Below are 18458 nucleotides of genomic sequence, written 5' to 3' on the forward strand. Positions count from 1 at the left end.
TCAACGTGTTTTTTACTGATGGAGCTCATTTTACAATCAGCTTTCCAATGACAAAATAATAATAAATTAATTCCCCCATATAGCAATGTGACAAAATAACAAAAGAATTCTTAATTTGGGGGTCTTATTTTTCTTTTTTAAGATGCTGCTTAGTTGAACACAATTGGATTGGTCTTTTATGGCATAAAATTACTTCACAGTCAGGCTCTCCATTATCACTAGACGGATTCGCTGAGGATTGGCTCAGAATTCTTAATGATTAAAGAATCAAGGCAATTTAAACCTCTCTTTGATATGTCTGTATAAAGCTAAAACTCTATCCTTTTCTCTAAATATGTATATTAAGGCCTGTGGATATAATCAGACCTCATTCACCAGTCCTGGCTCACTATGAAACACAGAAGTTTTATGCAGTAGGCACAAATTCAGAATAAAAAGACACTTCATAGGATTTTGTTGGAAACAAAGGGTTTTTTTTTTTCTTTCAGCTATAAACATTAAAATTCTTAATAGTTCTTCCCATTAAAAAAATATAGGAATAAATGTGAAATAATAGTATTCTTATTATGAAAAAATAATAGTATTCTTAGCGAAAGAAGTCTTTTTTATAATGAAAACAAAATTGCTTAAAAAGAAAAATATTTTTTTTTCCTTCGGAATACAAGGAAACAAGTTCCTGTAGACTAACCGGTAGTATCACCCCCCATATTCCCTACAAATTGCACAGTATCGTAATGCAGATAGATAAGGAGGCATTCAAGTCAAACCATCTAGAGGAAATCTACATGTGCCCCTGAACAATAAATAAATGGCTATCGCCCTTCCAGCTGGGAAAAGGAAAAAAAAGAAACACAGGAGTCAGGAGAAATATATTTTGTTTTTCCTGTACCAGAGATAGCTTGAGGGGGAAAAAAAGAAAGAAAGAAATTCCTGGGAAATTCTTCTGAAAAAAAAGGGGTCAGTTGTTTTGCTGTTCACTTCTCTGTCTTGGTGAGAAAGGAAGAATTCTGTGGGGCAGCTTCTCCCTACAGCTGAAGACAGGAAATATGCATCTGTAAGAACAGAATTGACAGTGTTGTCAAGAGTATCACCTAGGCCTTAAGCAACTCATGAGGTGTTGGTGGGAGGTGCTTCACATAATTGAGGGTGGCTGGCATGCAGATTGGTTGTGGTTTATCATTTTTGAAAGTGGGTGAGGGACCTACCACATTCTATCATATTATTCTGCCTTCTTTTGTTTATGCTTGAAATTTTCCATGAAAAAAATCTGAAGTCATGCCCCTCCAAGTGAAAACAAAGCTTCCATTCTCAGAGATTACTGTGGTGAACTGCAAGTACAGAGACTGGAACCACAAGCCTGTTACATGCAGATCTCAGTCATAAAATGCAAGAACAGCGTGGCTTTGTATTAGTCACTATAATTTTAACAGCTGAAAAGTATCAACAATGCCAAATTCATCTACTTCATGGGGTGTGTTGTGGGAGAAATGAATAAATATTTCTGTAAGTATGATACAACCTGGAAAATGACACCAATCGTAGTTAATCATTTTTATTGAACTACAAACCTATCCAAAGTTCTCTGTGCATTATTTTCCTCCAATTTCTACTTTTAGATCATCTTTCCTTTTTTTTCCCTTGAGTATCAGAGCTGCCACTACAGTCACATCCTAACTGTTCTTTGTACCTTCCCTCTGCCCCTCCCCAAACTTTTGCTACTTATTGCTAGAGAAACCTGTTGTTTTGTTTTGTTTGTTTTGGTGGTGGTAAGTGCATGCTGGGCAACTGCTCCACCTCTAAGCTTACACCCATCCTTGGGGAAGTCTTTCTATACCACCACTTGGATAATGGGACTTCCTTGCTCAAAAACATTCCTGTCTTCCCACTGTCCATGGCACTGAAAGAAATTTGCTTAGCCCACCCCTAGGAGTCTCCAACATCCATTTCTATGATACCTTTTCAGCTACACCACAACCATTCATTTTCTCAAGCCTTCTGCTCCAGACCATAGACTTCTCACAGAGGCTTTCGTTCCCCATCTCTCCTCTTGGAATCCAGTAACTCTATTCTCCCTGTCATAATTTTACCAAAAAAATCAGCTGAAATCCTCCCCCTTTAAGGAATATCTTTAAACATTTCTAGACCACTTAGCTTCTCCCTTTTCTTAATCTTAAGTATGATTGATTTGCCAATAATTTATTCTTTTGATACCGCTTTTATTATTGTATTAAACAGTTAATTATGCCTGTTGTTCCTTGTTCCTAGTCTTTTGAATTAGTTTAAATGTAAACAATTAAAAGGCCACCGTTGTGATTTTTAGATCTTTCTTCCTTAATGCCCAGTGGTTAGCACATGGCAGGCAGTTGTTAACATTTATAGGAAATATTACCTAAGCTGAGTTGGAATGTTTTAGCCCCTGAGAGCCATAGCAAACACATACATATGACCTTTATTTGCATTTCTTTGAATCAGAAAAATGATGGCTTCTAAAATTTTATTTTACATAGTGTTATGTAGAGTATTACAGTGGGAAATTCAATTCAGTCTTAGGTGCTACGCAGTGCTGAATTCAAGTCCCAACCTAATAATAATTACTTACGTGAAATCCTGGTATCTTGGTACACATAGTTTTGACATGTCATCAAAGCAAATGAGCATGGCTCTGTCTAGTGGGGTTCAGGCTACAGAAAATGTAGAACAGAGTCAGGACAAGTCTCTACCCACTTCTCCAAGCCCTCCCTTTGTACTCTTTGAACATATTATAGCCTTAATCCAAAAGGGTTTTAAGCTAGATAAAGCTGAATTCCTAATTGTCAATTTCAAAAGTACTGAGTCCCCACGCTATTCTCCATCCATTCCTGTCCTCGGTGAGTTCCCCTAGAGCTTCCTTAGATCTTCCCCTCAATCCAAGCCATAGCTCCATCATTTCCCCTTTCTTCGCTTGTGCTCTATTTCACAGCAGCCCTAACTGCTTAGTTTTCCTGCAGTGGTCTGCGTACAGTCCTGTTGAGTTTGCCATCTATTTAGTAACAGAAGGTTGCCTTTTTTAGACAAGACTCAAAGCAATGACAGAAGGACCTCAGTCATAAAGCGCAGTGTTGTCAATCCTTAAGAATATAAAAAGTAGTAAAAATGCAAGGTCAAAAGAGAAGGTTCATCATCTTCTTTACATAATATCTCCCCTCCTTGTAGGGAAGGCTTCTGGGTATGTGCTTGCTTACAACACCAGTGTATGAGAGAGGCCAAAACCTAATGCTAAAATTGAAAAGCTTCATTGTGCAAAGGTTTTATTTTTATGGGCACTTATTAGAATATTTAAAGCTGTGCTGTTTTCATGCTTGAAAAAAACAAATGACACAAAAACATTAGTTATCAGAAAAGCAGGAAAAATGGGACCATGGGATTATTATATTTTATATATAAAGACTTTTGATTATTTGAATCTGACTCATGGTGCAGGGAACCATTTCTTCTGTAGATCCCTTGTGACTAATCTTAAAGTTTGTAACCAATGAATTAGTCATTTTATCCTGCAGTTATAACAAAAGTTACATTCAAAGATGCTCCTAAAACCACAATTCAAACCCGGTTGTGTTTTTTTTTTCCAAACATGAGGTTAGAATTCACTTTATCAACTTTTACTACTCAGCCTGAAGTCATGAAAAGGACTCTGATTCTAAATTACAGGCTTCTTTTTTCCACTTCTCATTATTGCTAAGCTGTTTATCTTTTATTGATTACAAAACAGACCTAAGGAAAGCTGTTTTTCTTCTCTAGTACATGGATCTCATTTTCAAAAAGTAGTCATTTTACTGAAAAAGTTTAATAAAAATGTAAATGTAGATAGCTTTCTTTTCTTGGTCATACTTGCGATTAGCCTTTACTAACCAGATCCTTTAAAAGAGAAAAGAAATTCACTTATTATGAGGCTGGGGAGATAGCTCAATAGAATAAGCACTTGCCTGGCAAGTGTAAGGACCTGAGTTCAATTCCTGGTTCCGCCAAAAAATAAAAATAAATTCACTTATTGTACTTGCCAATCTTAATAAGACGATACAGGAAAAAAAATCTCAGAGATGCCAGGGACTTCAATACAGAAAATGTTATAAATGTTATTGTCGGTGGAGTCCTTTGAAATCCCAAAGGCAGCCATATACATATGGATCTGATTCACACGCTCAGAATGAAGGAGTATGAACCCTGGAAGTTACTAAAGTTACTAGTGTTAACTCTAGCAATCCTCTGCTCTAAAAGCACAAAGTAATTGAAATACTAACTATAGCGTCTCTTCTCCCAGTTCATTGTGTTCATTACCCCATTTGCAAAGTTTCTTGCCTCCACTATTCAAATCAGTTGTGATCATTTCCAAGCCCATGTCAGCTTTGTTAATACCATCTCAATTCCATTTGATTTCTTTAGAGTTATCAAGACTGTAGCTGGTTTATTTTTAAAGTCAAGTAGTTTTTTAAACATTAAAATATTTTATTTTCAAAACCTGAAAACTCTTTATTTAGTACGTGATGAATATTTGAGTAGTGTTAAATTTATCATTCTGGCAGTACTCACATTGTACTTGTCATTAATTGTGACTCATCAAAGAATGTTTTGATTTTGAATCCTTGGTTAACAGATGGCTCTGTTTAGAGCAATTGAGCCAGTGAGCTATGAGGCCCAAGGAGAGAGACTTCTTATATAATTAGCCACTGGAGTCTTTTGAATTTGTGAGAAAGCACAGTAGTTGGGGGGTGGAGAGAGCAGGGCCTGGCTTTGTATTGATTCAGGGAAGGCCTCTTCTGCACAGTTCAGGGCATGGATAGAAGAATGCTGCTGGTGTTCCACGTTCGAGCGCGAATGACAAATAGCAGCAGACTCACAAAGTTGAATACCAGAATGTTTCTTTTCCCATGGAGTCTGTCATCCCAGTCACTATAGTGACAGAGATCACCACATGGAAGAGAACTAGAGCTCTAGCAATCATTGTTCTATTAAGAATTGAAGTGTGGAATGGACAGCAACAAACTCATGTTGAAAAAGCAGCTGCAGGCTGGGGGTGGTGCTCTGAGCACTTGCCCAGCATGAGCAAGGCCCTGAGTTCCATCCCCAGCAGCAGCAGCAGTCCCCTGCCCCCAAATTGTCTCAGAAGCCATAGAAATACCTATCCCCCTTTCTCCTCTTTCTTTCAGATTTTCTGATTTTGTTTCTGCTTTGTTGTTGCTTGCCCTTCCCTTCCTGGGCTGTTTTTCCTTATCTCTACACTTCAGCCCATCAGTTTTAGGGCATAAGCCTCACTCAGGACGTTGTTCTGTGCCTTTGTAACAATTACCGGACTGTGTTGTTAGGAAGCCAGCTACATGAGTAGTTTTTCTGATAGTTTGTACTTTACTGTGTTCCTAAGTGGGTCATTCTGTGGCATGACATTGAGTGTCCCTTCAGTTTACTTAAAAAAGAAATATACATTGTGTCATTAATGGGAACAAGAGAAGTGTGAAAGACCAAATTCTCTTAGATATACTCTAGAAATCAGGGCTGGCCAGATAGCTCAGCCGACTAAAGTGCCTGCTTAGGCTGAGCATAGCAGCTGGGGTTAGATTCCTGGCGTGCCATGCCGGCCCTGCCCCTGGGGTATGCTGAGATGGCAATTGAGACTGGGTATGGTAGCATGTGCCTATAATCCCAGCACTTGGGAGGCTGAAAACAGGAGGATCACTATGAATCTGATCTACATAGTGAGACCCTGTAAACCCTGTACTAAAATTAAAAAAAAAAAAAAAAATCACATTTACTACTTAGCCTCCTTTTACCTCAAGTTTTTCATCTATAAATGGGCAAATAACTTCATATACCTAGTAAGGCTATATGAGAGGAAATAAAATAAGCACTATATGTCTAACTTAGGCAGAAAAGCAAAGTAAATAGGCAAGGATATGCTGACTGCTCACCACCACAAGTAAACACAGAAAAATAGGAATTAAAGCACTCTAGTAGTTAAATTAATAATGATCCATGAAAAAAGATTTTCTTTTGTCCTTGTGTTTGTTGTGCCTGGTGAGTGAACCCACAGCCTCACAAACGCTAAGCACATGATCTGCCATGAGCCACAAACCTAGCTAAGAAGAGACTTTTCAAAGGCTGTTTGTGAAGAGCACTGCCTTCAAAATCGAAGTTCTGTTTTCACGCACGTCGCTCGGGTGTGATTTCAGTTTGAGTATGCATGAATTTCAAGCACTGAGGAAAAAAACATCAAATAAAGTAATATAAATGACTGCATGTCTTTTGAGAGACAGTGGAGAGAAATTAGATTTTGGAAAGAAAACTGGATTTGAGCATCTGCTTAGCATTTTCTGGCCACATAACTAGAAATTATCACAGATACTTCAATGGGAAACACATGACCCCATTCAGTTTCCACATCTGCAAATATAGGTTAAGAATAGTTGTTAAGGGGCCAGGGAGATGGCTCAGTAGGATAAGTGCTTGTCTGGCAAGTGCAAGGGCCTGAGTTCAATCCCCCGTTCCACAAAAAAAAAAAAAAAGAATAGTTGTTAGACTTTTTAGAATTTTTATGAATGTACACTTTATAAAAACTATATGAATAAGCTTTTTAAGAAGAGAACGGGAAAAATATTTACTCCCTTCAGAAAGAGTGAGTTAATTGCCTCTAGATATTACAGAATAAGGGACAGAAGATGGTAATTCTTCACATTTACACATGATAGAGTTATAAAAAAAAAATAGAAGCGTGGTATAATCAGTGTGGTATAGAACAAAGGGTTTAAACATTATCTAACAATAGTCAGCTTTCATTGGACGTTAACAGTCCCCTCTTTGCTAGTACCTCTTCTGCAACTCATAGACTCGTGATTTCCAGGTTTTTAGGACAGACATACACACATCAGGATAGCATCTTTGACAGCTGAAATGATTTAGGCTTCATTTTGTGTGATGCCCTTGAATGTCGCAAAGCAAAAGGTAAGAACACTAATGTAGGCAATTATGTTTCAGGAATGTTTTAGTGGATATATGATCTAGGAGCTGGGTCATAGGCTAACTGCTTATGGGATTTTCCTATTTCATCTTTTTTTTTTTTGCCCCCTTAGTTGAGCAAACATTTCTAAGTAACTAAGATGTTAAAAACATTGGAACAAAATACATCATCTTACATTTTGCATATTATTTTTATTTTTTATTAGTACAAGTTTGTAGTACATAATGATCACGTTTATCTGGGGAAGTTTTTACATGCAAATAACACATTCTGTGTGAGTCCCCCTTTCCTCCAGTCCCTCCCAGATCCTTCCAGCTCTTGTTCCTCTTCCTATTTGCAAAGGTTCTATTTCCATTTTTTCTTCAGTTCTTTTTTTTAAACCCCTTTTCCTCCCCCATTTCCATCTTTTATTCACCTTATCTTTTTAAAAAGATCATTCTCTTCCATTATCTATCTTTTATTTTGCCTCATTTATATTTTAGGTTTCTCATGTAAGAGAAACCATGAAATATTTAAACTTTTGTGTGCGATTTATTTCACTTAAGATTATGGTCGAGATGCATCTACTCACCTACAAAATGCCTTAGGTTCATGTGCTCTTTACAGCAAAGCCATCCCATTGTGTGTAAATAGTGTTTCCTTTATCCATTCATTTGTTAAATGACCCTGTATAGGCTGTTTCCAAGATTCAGCTATGATAACCTGTGCTGCTATAAATGTGGATAGGAATGTGTCACCATAACAACATGTCTTTACCTCTTTTGGGAAGGTACATAGACGGGGAATAACTGGCTCAAATGGAATTTCTAGTTTTAGTTTTTTGAGGAATCTTTATACTTATCTTCACAGTTATTGTAGTAGTTTACATTCCCACCAACAATATAAAAAGTTTCATTTTTCCCCACAGTCAAGCCAGCATTTGTTATTATTTAGTTTCTTGTTGATGGTCATATTTTTTGGAGTAAGGTAGTATCTTAGTGTTGTTTTAAATTGCATTTTTCTAACAGCCAGCAGTGTCAAACATTTTTTTCATATATTCATTGGCCTCTTTTCTTCTAAGTATCTATTCATTTCATTCAACCACTTTTTAATTGGTTCTTTTATTGGAAGAGGTCTAATTTTTGAGTTATTCATATATTCTAGATGTGGGTCCTCCATCTAAAGAACATCTAGCAAATTTTTTCCCATTCTGTAGGTTTTCTCTTCACTCTGTTGTTTCCTGTCATTGTATTATTTTCCTGTTACTGATTCCCTTTCCCTTCTCCTAATTGCTCACCATGCCTGCTGCATTCTTTCTTTTGGATGTTTTGGCATTGTTAGCTTCACTGTTTTTTTCTAGGAAATTCTTGAGAAATTTTGGGGTACTGGTTTGGTCATTGTAAATTTCTTTGGGGCTCTTTAACATGAAAGTATCTTATTTCTCCATCAATTTTAAAAGATAATTTTGCGAGTTCTGTCTGTCTAAGTTGGAAGTTGTTTCTTTGAAGGGTTAGAACACATCACTCCAAGCTCTCCTTGCCTATAAGCTCTGTGTTGAGACGTTTGCTTTAATTCTGATGGGTTTTCCTTTGTACATCATTTGTGCCTTGTCTCTAACCACTTCTAAGATTCTATTCTAGTATTAGATTTCTAGTATTTTGACTATAATATGTCTTGAGATATTTCTTTTCTTTTTAATGTATTTAGTACAGGGTCCTCAGGGTTTCACTGCATAGTTTGGACTCATAGTGATCCTCCTGTTTTCAGCCTCCCAAGCGCTGGGATTACAGGCGCATGCCACAATGCCCAGTCTCAATCGCTGTCTCAGCACATCCCAGGGGCGGGGCCAGCACAGCACACCAGTGGGTGTTTCTTTTCTCATCATGGCTTCTACATGCCCCACTTAGTTGTATGTTAAATTATTTTCTATGTTTGGGAAGTTTTCTGCTTTATTTTTGTAAACAGATTTTTTTAGACCCTTCGTGCTATCTTCCAATATTTCACTAATTCCAATTAATTTTAGATTAGTCTTGCATCATCTCACAGCTGTTGGATCCATTTGTCATGTTCTCTTGTTTGATCACCTACCACAGCCATGTTTTCTAGCTCTGACACTGTCCTCCTCCTGGTCACTTCCACTGCCCTTACTTTCAACAAAAATTTTAATCTCCTGGTTTTCTATTTGAAAGTTTTTGTGGACTCCAATTCTTTTCTATTAAGGCCATTCATGATTTGCATCTCTTCAGTTCCACTAGTTTTTTATTAGTGTCATCTCTAGAGTTACTGCTTATTTCTTTTATTAGGATCATTATCTGTTCAGTTGTATCTTTTCTGAGCTTGCCAAATACCTTATTGATTTGTTTTGTTACCTTCACTATTGTCCTTTCAGATATTTCAGCTGTGTGGCTTTTAATTTCCTTCCCCTCAATGCCCTCTGGATCAGTCTTGGGGGAGTTCAGAGTTTTGGGAGGTATTTTGATGCCTTGTTTCCTCATGTGCCTGTGTTTTGTTTCTTTTTCATGCTAAGGCTTATGGATTGATTATAGTGCACTCCTCTGTTGCTAATATAGAGACCTCTTAAGTTAATGTCCACATTTCAGAGATGTCCTTTGTGCCTCACTATGACCTTTGCCTCTGTCCCAAGATCCAACACCTTTGTTTATTTGGCAGAATTTGCAGCTTATCTGGTCTAGTACCCAGTTTTTGAGGAGTGTGCTACAGTATTGTTTATAAGCCCAGCAATGTAGATATTGGCATAAAGAGAAAACAACTATGTTGCCTTAGATAAAGTACTAAAAACAGTAACAAATACAAATGACATTAACCATAAGAGCCATAGTATATCACGTTTAACCATGAAAATTGGATCTAGAGTTATAGTATAAACACTAAGACAAGTGGATATTGTGGGACACACCTGTAATTCCAGCACTTGAGAGGCTGAGGCAAGAGGATCATTGTGAGTTCAAGAACATCCTGGGCTGCAAAAGTGAGCTTAAGGCCATCCTGAGCTGCATAGTGAGACCCTGGCTCAAAAAAAGAGAGAGAGAAAGAGAGAGAGAGAGAGAGAGAGAGAGAGAGAGAGAGAGAGAGAGACTAAGACCAACCAGATATTGATCTATAATAACTACTCAGTAGAATAACTTTACCTTCATTAACAATATGTGTTCAGGCCCACCAGACAGCTCAATGTATTAAAACACCTGCTTTGGCAGAGCACAGAGGCTGGGGTTCCATTCCCAGCGTGTCGTGCCAGCTCCGCCCCTGGGGCCCACTGAGATGGAGATTGAGACTGGGCATGGTGGGGCACGCCTGTGATCCCAGCCCTCGGGAGGCTGAAAACAGAAGAATCACTATGAGTCCAATCTATGTAGTGAGACCCTGTACACCCTGTAGACCCTAATCAAACAGATAAAGATAATAACAGATAAAGATAATAATAGGAAAAAGGGAATGGGGGTAAAACTCCCACCACCACCAAAAAACAAACAAATGAGAAAAGATTGGGTCAAGAGAAGAAAAAAAATATATGTATTTCCAAATGAGTAGTGAACTTGCAGAACTTTCAATCTTTGGAATCTAGTAACAGTCCTCTCCACCATACTTTATAGCTCATGGGTTTGTAAGGCGACCCCTCTGCTCAAAAGATCCCCCATCAGTAAACCCCAGTCCACAGCAACTGTCCCCCCGTCTCATTGGCACACAAGGAAGCAGTCAGATAACTGTTCTTTTCTGGATGTCATCAGCGGGGCAGAGTGTGAAGCAGACTGCCTGACTCAAGGCATCACCTTCAGATCCAGCCACCTCTGAAATCCGTTCCTGTTGAACCTGGCCCCCCAACCACAGAATACAAACTCCAGGTCCTCCAGGCCTGAGCTTGAACTTCTCAAGGGATCTAAGAGGATCTGTGTCTATCCCTCACCCTGTCCCAGTCTGTCTCCATGGGTGTCTCTCACCCTGTCATTGAGGAAGAGTAAAACTTCAGCCCTGGAGTGAAGCTGTTGTGTACATATTCTGTGGCTCAGTCCCACATGATCAACCCTTCCCAAAATAATGCCTGGTCAAACACTCTGTGGCAATATGGCAGACACTGCACAAAATTTCTTCTCAAGCTTTATCCTGTGGTGAAGAAGTGACTTTAAAGGTAAAGCACCATGCTGGGTTGTTGGGGTTTTTTTGTTTTTTTTTTTTTTTAGTTTGCACCAGCTGTGGGCTTTCCTTGGGGCTAATACTGTTGGCCCATCTGGTATTTCTCCCTGAAGCAGCTGACTCATCTTCTCTGGGGTGAAGTTCTCTTCCTCAATCAGGTCGGTTGTTTGGTAGTCACCTCTGCAGCCTTGTGCTGACAGGAAGCCAGGTTTGACAGACATGGTAAGTTGTGTCCACCTTACATAGCACACAGCAGGTAGGATTATGTGTATTTGTATTGGTTTGAGTTTATTTGTAATTTACGTTTTCCCACAATGAAGCTGAATTTTAAAAGAAGTGAGAAGAAAAATTCTGATTTCCTTCAGATGAGCTTTTTGAAAGATGATTTAGTACCCTCAATACTTGAACGGACTTAGGGGAAAAAATCGTGTCTGGATTAAAACATTAAAAATAGAAACACAAATTCCAAGATTAAGTCCCTTGAGTTACTTGACATTTGAAGTAATTCCATCAAAGTAATTTCCTTTGTAAAGGCTTATAAATTTATGAAATAATACCTTATCCTGCCTAGAAATTATTTTGTCAATTAAGAATAAACAGGATTACAAAAAAAAAGCATTAACTTGAAAATAGATCTGTGCTAAGTATGATTAAATCATATTCAAATTACTCAGTAAAGTGCTGAATATGAGCCTGCCCTTATTTTTATTCAGTTTAGTAAGTACAGCTATAAGACATTTTTTAAATTGTTCTTTTTTGCACATATTCATGAATATGTTGATCAACTTTTCATCACTGTGAAAAAGTCCTGACATAAACAGCTTTCAAGCCAAATCATCATGACAGAAGGGCATGATAGAAAAAAGCCACTTATTTCATGGTATCCAAGAAGCAGAGTGAGAGAAAGCCAGAAAGAAAGGACAATATAGTTCCCAAGGTAGTTAGTGCCCCATGACCCAGTCCCTTCAGCTAGACACTGCCTCCTAAACTATGACCTCATGAGTAGATTCATCCACAGATAGAATTAGAGACCCCATGATCCAGTCATTTCTCAAGACCCCACCTCTGAACATCACTGCATTGGAGACTGAATCTTTATATGTGAGTCTTGGGGAAACACTTCGTATTCAAATCATAATGGTTACTTAGCCCTACATCTTTGACTTATCTGTAGGAAAGTTCCCACCAACATCTGAACCCCAGTAGATCCTCAATTATCCATGTGAAATTCTGAGAAGAGTTTATTTGGTTCTCTTGGGCCAGCGAGGACTATGCCTTAGGAAACAGGCCTCTGAATTTGCTACCTTATTCTTGATTATAATTAGAATTTTTAGTATAATTATTTTAGTGTATAATAATACACTAAAAAACAATAATTTATGGAAGAATAATTTTCCTTTATTCCCCAGAAATTAATTGATTAATTGCTCATGAAATGTATTAAGAGGTTGTATCCTAAACAAAACCTAACTTTGTCCAGGTTCAATGATACACACACACCCACACACACACACACACACACATATACAACACACACATACACACACAAGCACATAGTGGTCCTTTTCACAAAGAAGGTGCCTTTTATCAGTGTCTTCATAAAACCATACATACCAACAAACTTTCAGGTATTCGCTAGAAATCTCAACAAGCTCAACCAGAAATCCCTTGTGATAACTGGATCTCCACTGGCTTTCTTTTCTTGGTCAAATGCTGAGTATTTTTGGTGTATGATGAAAACTTTATTTTAAGCCTCAGAGAGCAGTTGATTTACCTTTGATCTAATGATGCTGAGCAGCTGCCAAAGCTTGTTTCACATCCACAGGAGAAAACTGTCCCTGGAGAGGGGACACATAACCCATTCACGTCTCTTTCAAGATGTGTCTTTGGGTACCATGTCAGGAAATGACTTTCCAAAGGTAGAGAGGAATCTCTGTTTGGCATTCTGATTTTACCCTGATGCATAATGGAGAGTGGTGTGAAAGAGCTGAGACTTTGAGAAAATCCTTGTTATTTAATTTGCATTTCCACTGCACGTAAGGCTGAGGACAAATTTTGTTTTGCTGTGCTTTAACAAAATACACCAAAGTGAATTAACCTAGTCATAGTAAAAAGCTATTTCTTATAAGTTCCAGAACCGAAGGAGACTGGATTTATAGTGGAGAATATAGAAATAGGAGGTAGAGTTTGCATGCAATAATTATACTAGCTTCCATTTTCTGATTATTTACTGTGTGAAATACTTAACTATTACCACATAGAGACATTAAGTAGCTGTTAAATGAAGAGTGTTAAGGGCTGAACTAGGTATAGCCTTAGAGAGATTAAATATCTTGTTTAACATCATGCAGCTAGTAAGCAAGCAGCCACAATTCCATACCAACCTTATTCCAAAGTCTACAAATTATCTTTGAACTCATGATCTCTTTTTTTTCCCACATCTCTTTAGAGTGTCACTTATTTCATTGTTTCACTGCCCTTACCATACTATCCTTGTCAGATTGACTCACTAACAATTTGATTGATCCAGATTCTTTCTAACCGTAACCCTGTTGCCTTAGAGGTACGCCACTGTATCTCAGAAATAATCTTCCCATTATTCCCTCAATGCCTTAAATTACATCATTCCCAGAAAGTCTTCCCTGAATATTTGTCATTTTCCTGGAAACTAATACACCCAATTTCCTTTTTATTTATTTATTATTTCACTATTTATTATCCCTTCTCTAAATTTATGGCTAACCTTTTATTTTAGTTTAGTCAATGTTTTGGAATTACAGTTTCAGAACTAGGGAAAACCTGGGCAGTCTGACTTCTCAGTCAGTTTGTCTAGTCCTCCCAACACCACACCCTTGAAAGAAGGCTTTGCTGTCTCTCACTCAGGGTAGATGCTCAGGATGTTCGAGGCTGGCTGGAAAATATGAAGAAGGTATTGAGAGACCCAGTACAGGGTGTGACGGGGAGAACGGCTGCTTAGCTCACATTTGTGGAGCACTCACTGTGATCCAGGCATGGGTAGGCCAACAGTGAGCAGACACAGCCCTTGCCCTTAAGAAATGTACTTTGAAAGGCTGTGGGACAGTGAGCCAATTGCAGAAATATGTTTTGTTTTTTAAAAAGTGGACACCTTCTAGGAGGATGAGGCAGGGAAATTGTAAGTGTGAGTCCAGCCTGGGAAATTTAGCAACTTGGTAAGATCCTTCATCAGAATTTTAAAAATAATGATTAAAAAAAGGTTAGGTATGTAGCTCAGTGCAAAGGCCCTGGGTTTAATCCCTAGCCCCAAAGAGTGGAGAGAGTATAATGTTTTGAGCACCTGAAGAAGGAAAAGATTAGAAGAAAATAGAAAAGTAGCTTGAGCAATATAGAAACATGAAGAGACGCCCATCTCAAAAGAATGAAACAAGCTAGGTGTGCACACCTATAATCCTGGCACCTTGGGAGACTAGGGCAGGAAGATCCTGAGTGCCACATGGGTAATTTAGTGAGTCCCAGTCTCAAACTGAAAAATAAAAGTGCCTGGGATTTAGCTTAGTGGTAGAGTGCCTTTGGGTTCCGTCCCCAGAATATACCCCACAAAAAAAGACCTGACGAAGAAAGGCCAACTTCCTCTCATGCCTTACAGGCTTCATAAAGGGCATGGAGTATTTCTCATCTTGTTAGTCAAGGCTGTTTTCTTCAAGTCAAGAGAAGTGGATGTGGCAAGTGCCAAGCTGTGTAGAAAGAATTGCTACAGAAATGCTAAGCGAAATGTCATAGTAGTTGCTCAGATGTAGCAAACCAGGATGAGTCAGCCCCCTTTCCTCTACATACATTATCACCTACACATTTTGGGGTTGGCTATCATTTGCCTTTGCTGAGTCATTCTTATGCCTACTCATCTGACTTTGGTTCCCCCAACCCTCACTTTGTCCTCTCATTCACCCATATATTAGGGGTGGGAGGGGACACAAAACCAACTAAGTAATTTGGGGCCTGTAAACACAACCTTTGAATCACTGTCTCATGGTGCCTCAGTGGGCTAGGGGAGGTGATGAAGGTACCCAGCTGCTTTGGCCCTCAGCCTTCTTCAGGAGTCACTTCTGGGTAAGCTTGCCAGCAGAGACTTTAGTCCCGGGAGAACACCCCGGGTTAATCTGCAGCTTCATGCCAGTCCCCAGGGGCAGCTTGAGAGCAGGTTGGCACAAGAGGTGCACAAGTGGAATAGCCCTTTCCTTGATGATACTGCTCTGAATCTTGACACTGACGAGACTTGGCTGAGTCGCTGTGTTCCACCCTCATGTGGCTCGACTCTGTCAGAGTTCTTCCATAATGATCATACCACCCAGGCTGCACAGAATTTTTTGATAGAGCGAGTCCTCAGGTAAATGTCAGGAAGCTTGGAAGTTGGCTTCATCTGTGTCACAAACTTTAGGCAAGTCCATTAACCCTTGAAGTTACTTTTTTTCTTCAGTTATAAAATAGGAAAACTAGCCATCTTCCTTGCTTTTGTGTTTTGTGGCTGAGGCTATAAAATCACAAAAGTGCTGAGAATCCTCCCCCCCGCCCAAGGGTTAAGATGAGCTAAGTATTGTTATTAGATTGTTACTGTCGACAAACCTAAGTGAAAATGACACCACCAACAAGGTAACAGATGAAAGGTACAATGTGAAAACTTGCTAAGTGTTCTTTATGTTTACACACAAGTGTAAATTATAGCAAAAGTGTGACACGATTGTTGTCGTGAAACTAGTAGTGAGGGGCAGTGCAGAAAACTGCAAAGGATCCACAGGCTGGGTGAACAAGTGGTCTTGGGAGGCTTCCCACGCAGAGCAAGGGTGGCAACATGGAATATAAGAGCAGACATTCTCCACATGGGTTTCCTGTCACCATCCAACAAAATCTTCCTCTCACTGCTGATTATCTCTGGCTGTGGAAGGGGAGTGACCCTTGTTCCTTAATTCTGGCCCTTCCCCTACCCATCAAAAATCGGGCATGCTTGAGAGAAGGCAGCTTAGTCCGCTCTCTGTTGCAGAAGCAGAATGCTGAGACTGGTGATTTATGAAGACGAAATGTACTGCAGTTCCTGGTTCTGAAGTCCATGAGCATGACACCAGCTACTTCTTGGCTTCTGGTGAGGGTTTCGGGCCTGTGAGCTCTTAATGGAAGGAGCATGTTTCCTAGAGAAGACCAAGGGAGGCTGACCTGACCAGGTTCATATTATAGCAGGGAATCGCAGACAGCAGTCATCAAGGACTCCACGATGCAGTGGGCCCGCTCCCTCCTCTGTGCTCTGCCTTGGCAGGTTCTTTGCAACCCTGCTTTCCTGGGAAAGCCCTAAGAGCTCTTCAGCAGGTACCTAGACTGTGCTGCCATAGCTTCCTAACTGACAAGCCAGGAGGCAGGGTCCCTGGGAAGGAGTCTTGGATTTCATAGCCCAGAAGGACTGCTATAGGCTTTTTCCTTTCACAATGTAAAGCAAAGCTTCCAGTAGTCATTTTTAAGGAACAACCAGATAAACCCTAAACAGAAATGGTCTTCTAGTAGGAAGGTGACTTCTCAAGACCAGATTTAACCTTTCTCAACTGCACCTTTTTTTTTGTTCTGCTTTCTGTTGACTTAAAGTTTTCCTTAAGGAACCTATCAAACTATTTTAGTCTGCATCCTCCCCCACCCCCATTTTCTGTTTATTTCCTTTTCTGGATTGTCCTAGGATTCCAGCAAAGCTGTCTGCTACGACCTCTGGTTGAGCACAACTGCGTGCAAGCCACACATGACCATTGGCCATCCCATCTCAAAGGCTGTCAATTCCCTTTCTTTTCATATAATATATTCTCAAGAAATCGCAACCACACTTGGCACATGCCTGTAACCCCAGCCCTCAGGAGGCTGAAGCAGGAGGATCGCTGCAAGTTTGAAGTGAGCCTGGACTACAAAGTGAATTCAAAACCAACCTGAACTGCCCAATGAAACCGGTCTCAAAAAGACAAAAAAAAAGAAAAAGAAGAAAGAAATCTCAAGACTCATCCCTGAAAGCAAGTCTGCAGCACCAAAGCGTCGGTCCCCCTAGCATGCCCTTTGCTGCATGATGGCTCTACTCCCAAACTATCCAAAATACAGCAGTGCACCGAGAATCTGCTGGTTTACGATTGGTTTGGAATACCCTGATAAGGAGATTTCCTTCTCTCTTTGTTGGCAGAGTTATATAGAGTAATTACATAAGTATTGCTGTGATACTGGGTGGAATCTCATTAGAGCTGTGTAAGGAACAACTGAACAACTGAGTTGTGATAGAGAATATTCATTTGATTTCTATTGACTATGATCCATATAACAGAACACTGGCCTGAGCAGAAATGCAGGTGTTGATATATTTAATGCACCATTTGCTTATGTGAACCATGAGAAAAAGTCAGCATGGGGCAGCTCCGGATTTTCTCACCTGGTGAGGAGGTTGCTCACCGTGCTGAGCAAATTGCTGTCCAGTTTTCACCCTTCCTGGCAGAGCCACTTGGCCAGCCTGGATGAGATGCTTTATGGGAGTTTAACCCCATGGCATCTCTAAAACACACAGATGCACGCACAGGCCCAAAACAGAGTGCCCCCATGGGCTTCAGTCTAGCATCATCTTCTAAGCAGCACGGGCAAGGGGCCTGCCCAGCATAGAATTTGTCAGAGATTGCCATTCCTTTATTTCCAAAGAGGTAGAGGGTATGTCATTGTGCACTATAAGGCTGTTTGGGTTGATAGCATATGAATTGTCCCTTCACACATACTGAGTATCACTCACCACAGCAGATAAAAGCCATTCTAATTAGTTGACTGAGGTAGCATCCTGATACAGTAATCGAAAGCATTAAGAAACAATAGCATTTCATACATTTATACCACCACTGTGTGCTTTAGTTAGTTTCTTCATTGTTTGGACACAATACCAACACCCACAAATTAAAGGAGGAAAGATTCATTATGGCCCATAGTTTGTACAGGTTTCACAGTCCATAGTCAGGTGATTACGCAGCAGGGCAGCCTGGCAGAGGAGGCTTGTTTATGGAGTGCAAGGCAAGCCACAGAAAAGGAGCTCAAAGGACAGGAGAGGGAGACTGGCCTTTCCCGGCCATGCCCACAGGGACCCCTCCTCCCACTACATTTCACCTCTCCACATCTCATTCAGCTATGAACTCACTGGTGCATAGATCCCTTGGTGACTGTCACATTCCCCATGATCCAGTCACCTTCTAAAAGCCTCACCTGTGAGCACATGTGGCATTTGGGGACATGCAGGTATAAATCATAACACCCTGATTTCATGCTCATCTCTTCTGATGCTCAAAGGACTCTATAACTTTTTAATCAACCAGAGCAC

General features: G+C 39.8%; 1 protein-coding gene across 6 annotated transcripts in view; it reads left to right on the forward strand.

Annotated features, from left to right (window-relative positions):
* Frmd5 (FERM domain containing 5) overlaps positions 1-18458 on the forward strand; it is a 362213-nt gene that overhangs the window by 247711 nt on the left and 96044 nt on the right. The window lies entirely within an intron of this gene.

The sequence above is a fragment of the Octodon degus genome, unplaced genomic scaffold (genome assembly GCF_000260255.1).
Source record: "Octodon degus isolate 3935 unplaced genomic scaffold, OctDeg1.0 scaffold00002, whole genome shotgun sequence".
Classification (NCBI taxonomy): Eukaryota; Metazoa; Chordata; class Mammalia; order Rodentia; family Octodontidae; genus Octodon; species Octodon degus.